Source organism: Capsicum annuum, chromosome 2, assembly GCF_002878395.1.
Source record: "Capsicum annuum cultivar UCD-10X-F1 chromosome 2, UCD10Xv1.1, whole genome shotgun sequence".
Classification (NCBI taxonomy): domain Eukaryota; kingdom Viridiplantae; phylum Streptophyta; class Magnoliopsida; order Solanales; family Solanaceae; genus Capsicum; species Capsicum annuum.
This window is the reverse complement of record NC_061112.1, coordinates 40,280,423-40,287,658: the sequence shown is the minus strand read 5'-3', so window position 1 is coordinate 40,287,658 and position 7,236 is coordinate 40,280,423. Positions and strand designations below refer to the sequence as shown.

Here is a 7,236-nt window from a genome sequence, read left to right as displayed (position 1 = left end):
TATATAGTACGTATTTTGAAGTATGATAGCCAACCGAATATATATATATATATATATATATCCGTATATCTCATGTAGTGACTATGCAGTAATCAAAAGCTAGATAACTGAATCTAATTAACCGATAATCCAACCAAAAATATAAACAAATTAATTTATTACTTTTTATTATCATTTTTTACGATTTATCAATTCAAATATAATATTTTATTATTTTCGTAAACATTCACACTCACAATTATTTTACAAAATACATTATCTATTATTATTATGATTATTATTATTATATCATTATCAATAATTTTAAAATAAATATTCATAATTTATAAATGTCTATTTTATTTTGTATTATTATTATCGTTGATTTTAATTCCGCGATTTATTCATAACTAATCTGAGAATAATTATATTATTTGTTTTTTTACTATTATATTATTTATTTTACATTATTGATACATTTATTAAATCATTTAATCTCAATCGTTGATCAAAGCTGATCCAACGGCTGAGATCAATTCAGCTCGTTCTTTCCTTTTAAACCAACAACAAACCTTAATCTCCCTCATTCCAACAAAATAGCCACATCTCTCTCTACAATCTCTCTCCGCTGCTCCACCACCACCACTGCTCCACCACCGGCGAGTCCATCACCACACTCTCCTCAATCGCCTCTACCACCACCACTCCACCAAGATATCGCCTCTCAACATCACCAACCAAACAAAACCATCCTCCACCGGCGAAATCCGCCACTGTCGACTCTCACCATTTTCATCCATTTATTGTCATTTTCTCACACCTAAATCCTACTCATTTCCCTTCGCTACACACATACACACTAACACTTGTCACAATTCATATAATTACCAACCCACTCTTCTCTATACCGCTCTTTCCCAACACATTCTTAGGGTTTGTAAACTAAAGATTGAGTCGGAGTACTTGAATTTTACTGTTTTAATTCAGAATCTAGCTTTATCGACTAAAAAATTCAAAAGTACAGTGAAGCAAATATGGATGTTGCTGATTCATGAAGTGATCATCTTTCTTCTGCTTCCAGGCGTTATCAATCTGCTTTTCAATCTTGATCTAGTGAGTTTTTATTGTACTTTTTGTTTTGATTTTTGGAATTAAAAGATTGGATTTTTATGTGGTTAATTCTGGTGTAGGAATGAAATGGGAGAATCTTGAGGCGAAAATGTTAATGGGTTTTAAGGAACTTGATGTGGATGTTGATATAAGAAAGCAGTTTCATTGTTGCTTTTGTTCTGAGTATTTTGATATTGTTGGTTTATGTTGCCATATTAATGATGAGCATCCTGTTGAGGCCAAGAACGGGGTATCACTCTTTCTTTCTCTTCAATTATTATACGGTTGATCATCCTTTAGTTGTTTCTTTAGTGTAGAAAAATTAGATTTTGTGTTGTTTTACACCTTAAATTGTCATGAATGTGAAGAATTTGCTAAAGTATGGTCATTTGAGAAGTGAATTAGTGAGTCAAAAATATTTAAGTGTAGTTACTTGAAAGCTGAACTTGTGTTTTAAATATAGTTAAATGTGGTCACTAGAGAAGTGAATAAGTGACTTGAAAATATTTAAGTATAGGGACTTGAAATATGGACTTGTGTTTTGAATTTAGTTAAGTGTGGTCATTTGAGAAGTGACTTAGTAAGTCGAAAATGTTTAAGTATAATTACTTGAAAGGTGAACTTGTGTTTTAAATATAGTTAAGTGTGGTCACTAGAGAAGTGAATAAGTGACTTGAAAATATTTAAGTGTATGTACTTGAAATGTGGACTTGTGTTTTGAATTTAGTTAAGTGTGGTCACTTAAGAAGTGAGTTAGTGACTTGAAAATGTTTAAGTGTAGGTACTTTCAAGGTGAAATTGTGTTTTGAATTTAGTTAAGTGTGGTCACTTTAGAAGTGAATTAGTGAGTCGAAAACGTTTAAGTGTAGGTACTTGAAAGGTGAACTTATGTTTTGAATATAGTTAAGTGTGGTCACTTGAGAAGTGAATTAGTGAGTCGAAAATATTTAAATGTAGTTACTCGAATGGTGAACTTGTGTTTTGAATATAGCTAAGTGTGGTCACTAGAGAAGTGAATTAGTGACTTGAAAATATTTAAATGTAGGCACTTAAAATGTGGACTTGTGTTTTGAATATAGCTAAGTGTGGTCACTTGAGAAGTGACTTAGTGACTTGTAAATATTGAAGTGTAGGTACTTAAAAGGTGGACTACTATTTTGAATATAGTTAAGTGTGGTCACTTGAGAAGTGAATTAGTGAGTCGAAAATATTTAAGTGTAGGTACTTGAAATGTAAACTTGTGTTTTGAATATAGTTAAGTATGGTCACTAGAGAAGTGAATAAGTGACTTGAAAATGTTTAAGTGTAGGTACTTGAAATGTGGACTTGTGTTTTTAATTTAGTTAAGTGTTGTTACTTGAGAAGTGACTTAGTGACTTGTAAATGTTGAAGTGTAGGTACTTGAAATGTGAATTTTAGTTTTGAATTTAGTTTAGTTTGGTAACTTGAGAGGTGAATTAGTGACTTGAAAATGTTTAAGTGTAGGTACTTGAAATGTGAACTTTTATTTTGAATTTAGTAAAGTTTGGTAACTTGAGAGGTGAATCAGTGACTTGAAAATGTTTAAGTGTAGGTACTTGAAATGTGAACTTTTATTTTGAATTTAGTAAAGTTTGATAACTTGTGAAGTGAATTGTGATGATTATATGGTGTGAGAGGGACATGGCCGTCTCTACTTATTTGCTTTATTATACTTGTTCAATTGTTTGACTTATACTATAAATGAATCAGTTACTTGAAAGTGATTAAAGGTAGTTACTTGAAGGTGAACTTTTATTTTAAATTTAGTTAAGTTTGGTAACTTGTCAAGTGAATTAGTGACTTGAAATGTTTAGGATTCGTTACTTGAATTATGAACTAGTGACTTGTGTTTGGAATTTAGGTACTCGAAATGTGAACTTGTGTTTTGAATTTAGTTTAGTTTGGTAACTTGTGAAGTGAATTAGTGACTTAAAAATGTTTAATTGTAGATACTTGAAACGTAAACTATTCATTTTGAATTTAGTTTAGTTTGGTAACTTGTGAAGTAACTTAGTGACTTGAAAATGTTTAGGTGTAGGTACTAAAAATGTGAAATTTTCATTTTGAATTTAGTTTAGTTTGGTAACTTGTGAAGTGACTTAGTGACTTGAAAATGTTTAGGTGTAGGTACATGAAATGTGAACTTTTGTTTTGAATTTAGTAAAGGTTGGTAACTTGTGAAGTGAATTAGTAAATTGAAATGTTTAAGTGTAGTCACTTGAATTATGAATTAGTGACTTTTGTTTTAAATTTTGGTACTTGACATGTAAACTTGTGTTTTGATTGTAGTAAAGTGTGGTCACTTGAGAAGTGAATTAGTGACTTGAAAATGTTTAAGTGTAGGTACTTGAAATGTGAACTTTTCATTTTGAATTAAGTTTAGTTTGGTTACTTGTGAAGTGAATTAGTGACTTGAAAATGTTTAGGCGTAGGTACTTGAAATGTGAACTTTTCATTTTGAATTTAGTTTAGTTTGGTAACTTGTGAAGTGACTTAGTGACTTGAAAATATTTAGATGTAGGCACTGAAATGTGAACTTTTCATTTTGAATTTAGTTTAGTTTGGTAACTTGTGAAGTGACTTAGTGACTTGAAAATATTTAAGTGTAGGTATTTGAAATGTGAACTTGTGTTTTGATTTTAGTAAAATGTGGTCACTTGAGAAGTGAATTAGTGACTTGAAAATATTTAGGTATAGGTACTTAAAATGTGAACTTTTGTTTTGAATTTGGTAAAAGTTGGTAGCTTGTGAAGTGAATTAGTGAGTTGAAATGTTTAATTGTAGTTACTTGAATTATGAATTAGTGACTTTTGTTTAGAATTTAGATACTTGAAATGTGAACTTGTGTTTTGATTTTAGTAAAATGTGGTCTCTTGAGAAGTGAATTAGTGACTTGAAAATGTTTAGGTTTAGGTACTTGAAATGTGAACTTTTCATTTTGAATTTAGTTTAGTTTGGTAACTTGTGAAGTGTATTAGTGACTTGAAAATGTTTAGGTGTAGGCTCTTGAAATGTGAACTTTTCATTTTGAATTTAGTTTAGTTTGGTAACTTATGAAGTGACTTAGTGACTTGATAATGTTTAGGTGTAGGCACTTGAAATGTGAACTTTTCATTTTGAATTTAGTTTAGTTTAGTAACTTGTGAAGTGACTTAGTGACTTGATAATGTTTAGGTGTAGGCACTTGAAATGTGAACTTTTTATTTTGAATTTAGTCTAGTTTGGTAACTTGTGAAGTGAATTAGTGACTCGAAAATGTTTAAGTATAGGTACTTTTATTATGAATTAGTGAATTTTTTTTAATTTAGGTACTTGAAATGTGAACTGGCGTTTTGATTTTAGTAAAGTGTGGTCACTTGAGAAGTGAATTAATGACTTGAAAATGTTTAAGTGTAGGTACTTGAAATGTGAACTTTTCATTTTAAATTAAATTTAGTTTGGTAGCTTGTAAAGTGAATTAGTGACTTGAAAATATTTTAAGTGTAGGTACTTGAAAGGTGAACTTTTGTGACTTGAACTAATTACTTGAATGTGATTGATTGTGTAGATGGAACCTAATTATAGCTGAATATATCAACGAAATATTGATAATAGAATAGGTGAGGCTGAGAATGAGGATAGGGATGATGAGTTGTAGTTTTTAGTCTTTTGTATGTTTTATAGCTTGAATTTGAAACCTCGATAAATTTTGTAAATAATTTGATTTTTAATGTTTGTATTTTTATGGTGGTTGATTGTATGTTAAATGATTGGTGGGCTATATTGTATAATGGAATGTAGCGTAGCTATTTGCTGTTATTTTTTTTACAAAATTATCAGAAAAACTGACCACATGTGGTCGTTTTTTTTGAAAAATTTTCAAAAAATCGATCACTTGTGGTCGGTTTATAAAAAAAATTCCAGAATAGTGACCACATGTGGTCGTTTTTTCTGGAAAAGTTTACAAAAAACCAACCACATGTGGTCGGTTTACTATAATTAATTAAAAATAATTTATTTAATAAATTATTAAATAAAAACCAACCACATGTGGTCGCTTTTGTTTAAATTAATTAATTAATTTATATACAAAATTGACCACATGTGGCCGATTTTATATTTAAATTAATTTACAAAAGCGACCACATGTGGTCGCTTTTATTAAAATAATTAAATAATTTAAATACAAAACCGACCACATGTGGTCGATTTTTTTCAAAATTTTATTAAATTTATAAAAGCGATCACTAGTGGTCCCTTTTGTTTAAAAATTCCTTTTTTTTAACAAATAATATTGAATTTTAAATATATATATATATATATATATATATATATATATATATAAAAAACCATCACATGTGGTCGGTTTTAAAAAAGCTACCACTAGTTTTCCATCACATGTGGTCGGTTTTAAAAAAGCTACCACTAGTTTTCCAACCACGTCTTTTGATTGGTTTTGTGGTCACAAAAGAAGAAAAATCGACCACATGTGGTCGATTTTTCTATTTTTTCTAGTAGTGATTGTCATTTTACTCGAGAAAAACTTCAATAAGGATTAACCAACACTTGTTACTTAGTGTCTTCTGAATAAATGACAGATTTATTGACAAAGAGTTTGAGCAGCCTACAACATTCTCATCTTTTGTCCAAGTTTGGCATGATCAGTATCTTCAGTGTGCCCAGCTTGAAGGGGGTGTTGAGGACTAATCAACTAATTGCCAGTTGACCAGTTAGTCACTTCATTAGTTGGCGTTAGTTAGAGTTAGTCAGAGGTAGTTACAGCTAAGAGAACATGTATATATACAACCATGAGTAGCGTTGGTGGTTTTCAAGTTTCATTCAATAAAATAGTTTCTTCCTTCTTTCTCTGTTTTGCTCTCACTGGTAGTTCCTTTATGGAACTTTACAGTGTTTGAACGGTTTTCGTTGATTAATGATGTTGGGAACTTAGAATCATGCTTTGACAGCTCTAATATGATATTCATTGCATAATCAGAGACGTAAATGCGACTTGTAAGCTTATCTCAACTGATTTCCAGAATGTCAAAATTAAAATTTAGAACTTGTGAGAGTTTATTAATGTTACCGGTTTGATCTGTCAAATAGTTCAAAGGTATATTCCATTGAGAGTTTTGCAACAATGACTCAGATAAACATAGTACTTCATGAATTCAAGGCCCAGACGGTTTTGATTAATTCTACCCCAAAATTGAAAAATTAAAAGGTCAATTTCAGAAATAACTAATAGTTAGACAATAAATGAGGCGGCATAGCTAATGTTCGTGCAATTATAAAACGAAGCTACAAAATAATAGCTACTTTAGGTTGAAAATATATATGAGCCCTGAAATTTGCTTAAATATACTAATACAAATTAGAAATTTGTATATGAGCTTCAAAATTCGCTTACATATGCAAATACAAAAGAAACGTATATTTAACTATTTAATTTGAACTTTAACTACAAATAATAATTATTTTAAATATTAGTTGTCATACAATTATACCTAATGTTTCCTACGTCAGGTAATTTGTTCAAAATTATTTAAACTCTCCTTTGTACTTGAGATTTGCAGCAACTCATGATTTTCTTTCCGTTTCTTATATTTTTATTCTTCTAATAACTATTACTTAAAATATGGGATCCGAAAAGTTGAGACTTTCGTAATAAAATATTGGCTTTCTCCTATGACATATACATAATGGCAAAATGGTGATGTGGCGATGACTTGTCCTTCAAATAATTAATTTTTTTAATCAAAAAGAACATCTCTATCTCATCTACGAAGTTAGTGATATGGATTGCGTCTACTTTATCCTTTCCGAATCCACTTTGTGAGAATACACTAGTTATGTCATTATTGTTGTTATATTTTCTTACAAACTCTTTTTTTTTAGACCAAATAAATTGAAACATTGGAAGAAGTATACTTTGTTAAGCAAGCAAAACCTCACTATTTCTAGGCACAAATAGCATTATTTACAAAACTTGACCCAATACAATTTTGAGCCTCACATCTAATACCAAACAGAAGCTACAACAATAATATAGTAAAAATTATCCCAAATATACTTTTTAGATTGTTAATTACAAGTTATAGCATAACTTTTCATTCATTACTAGACTTAAGAAACAATTACAAGCTA

At 29.8% G+C, this 7,236-nt stretch overlaps 1 long non-coding RNA gene across 1 annotated transcript; it reads left to right on the top strand.

Moving 5' to 3' along the window:
* Positions 1–564: 564 nt before the first annotated feature.
* LOC107860966 lies at positions 565–6,045 on the top strand. The gene is made up of 3 exons (XR_001671681.2): positions 565–1,092; positions 1,170–1,339; positions 5,688–6,045. It is a non-coding gene; the product is annotated as an uncharacterized LOC107860966 (long non-coding RNA).
* The last annotated feature ends 1,191 nt before the right edge of the window (positions 6,046–7,236 follow it).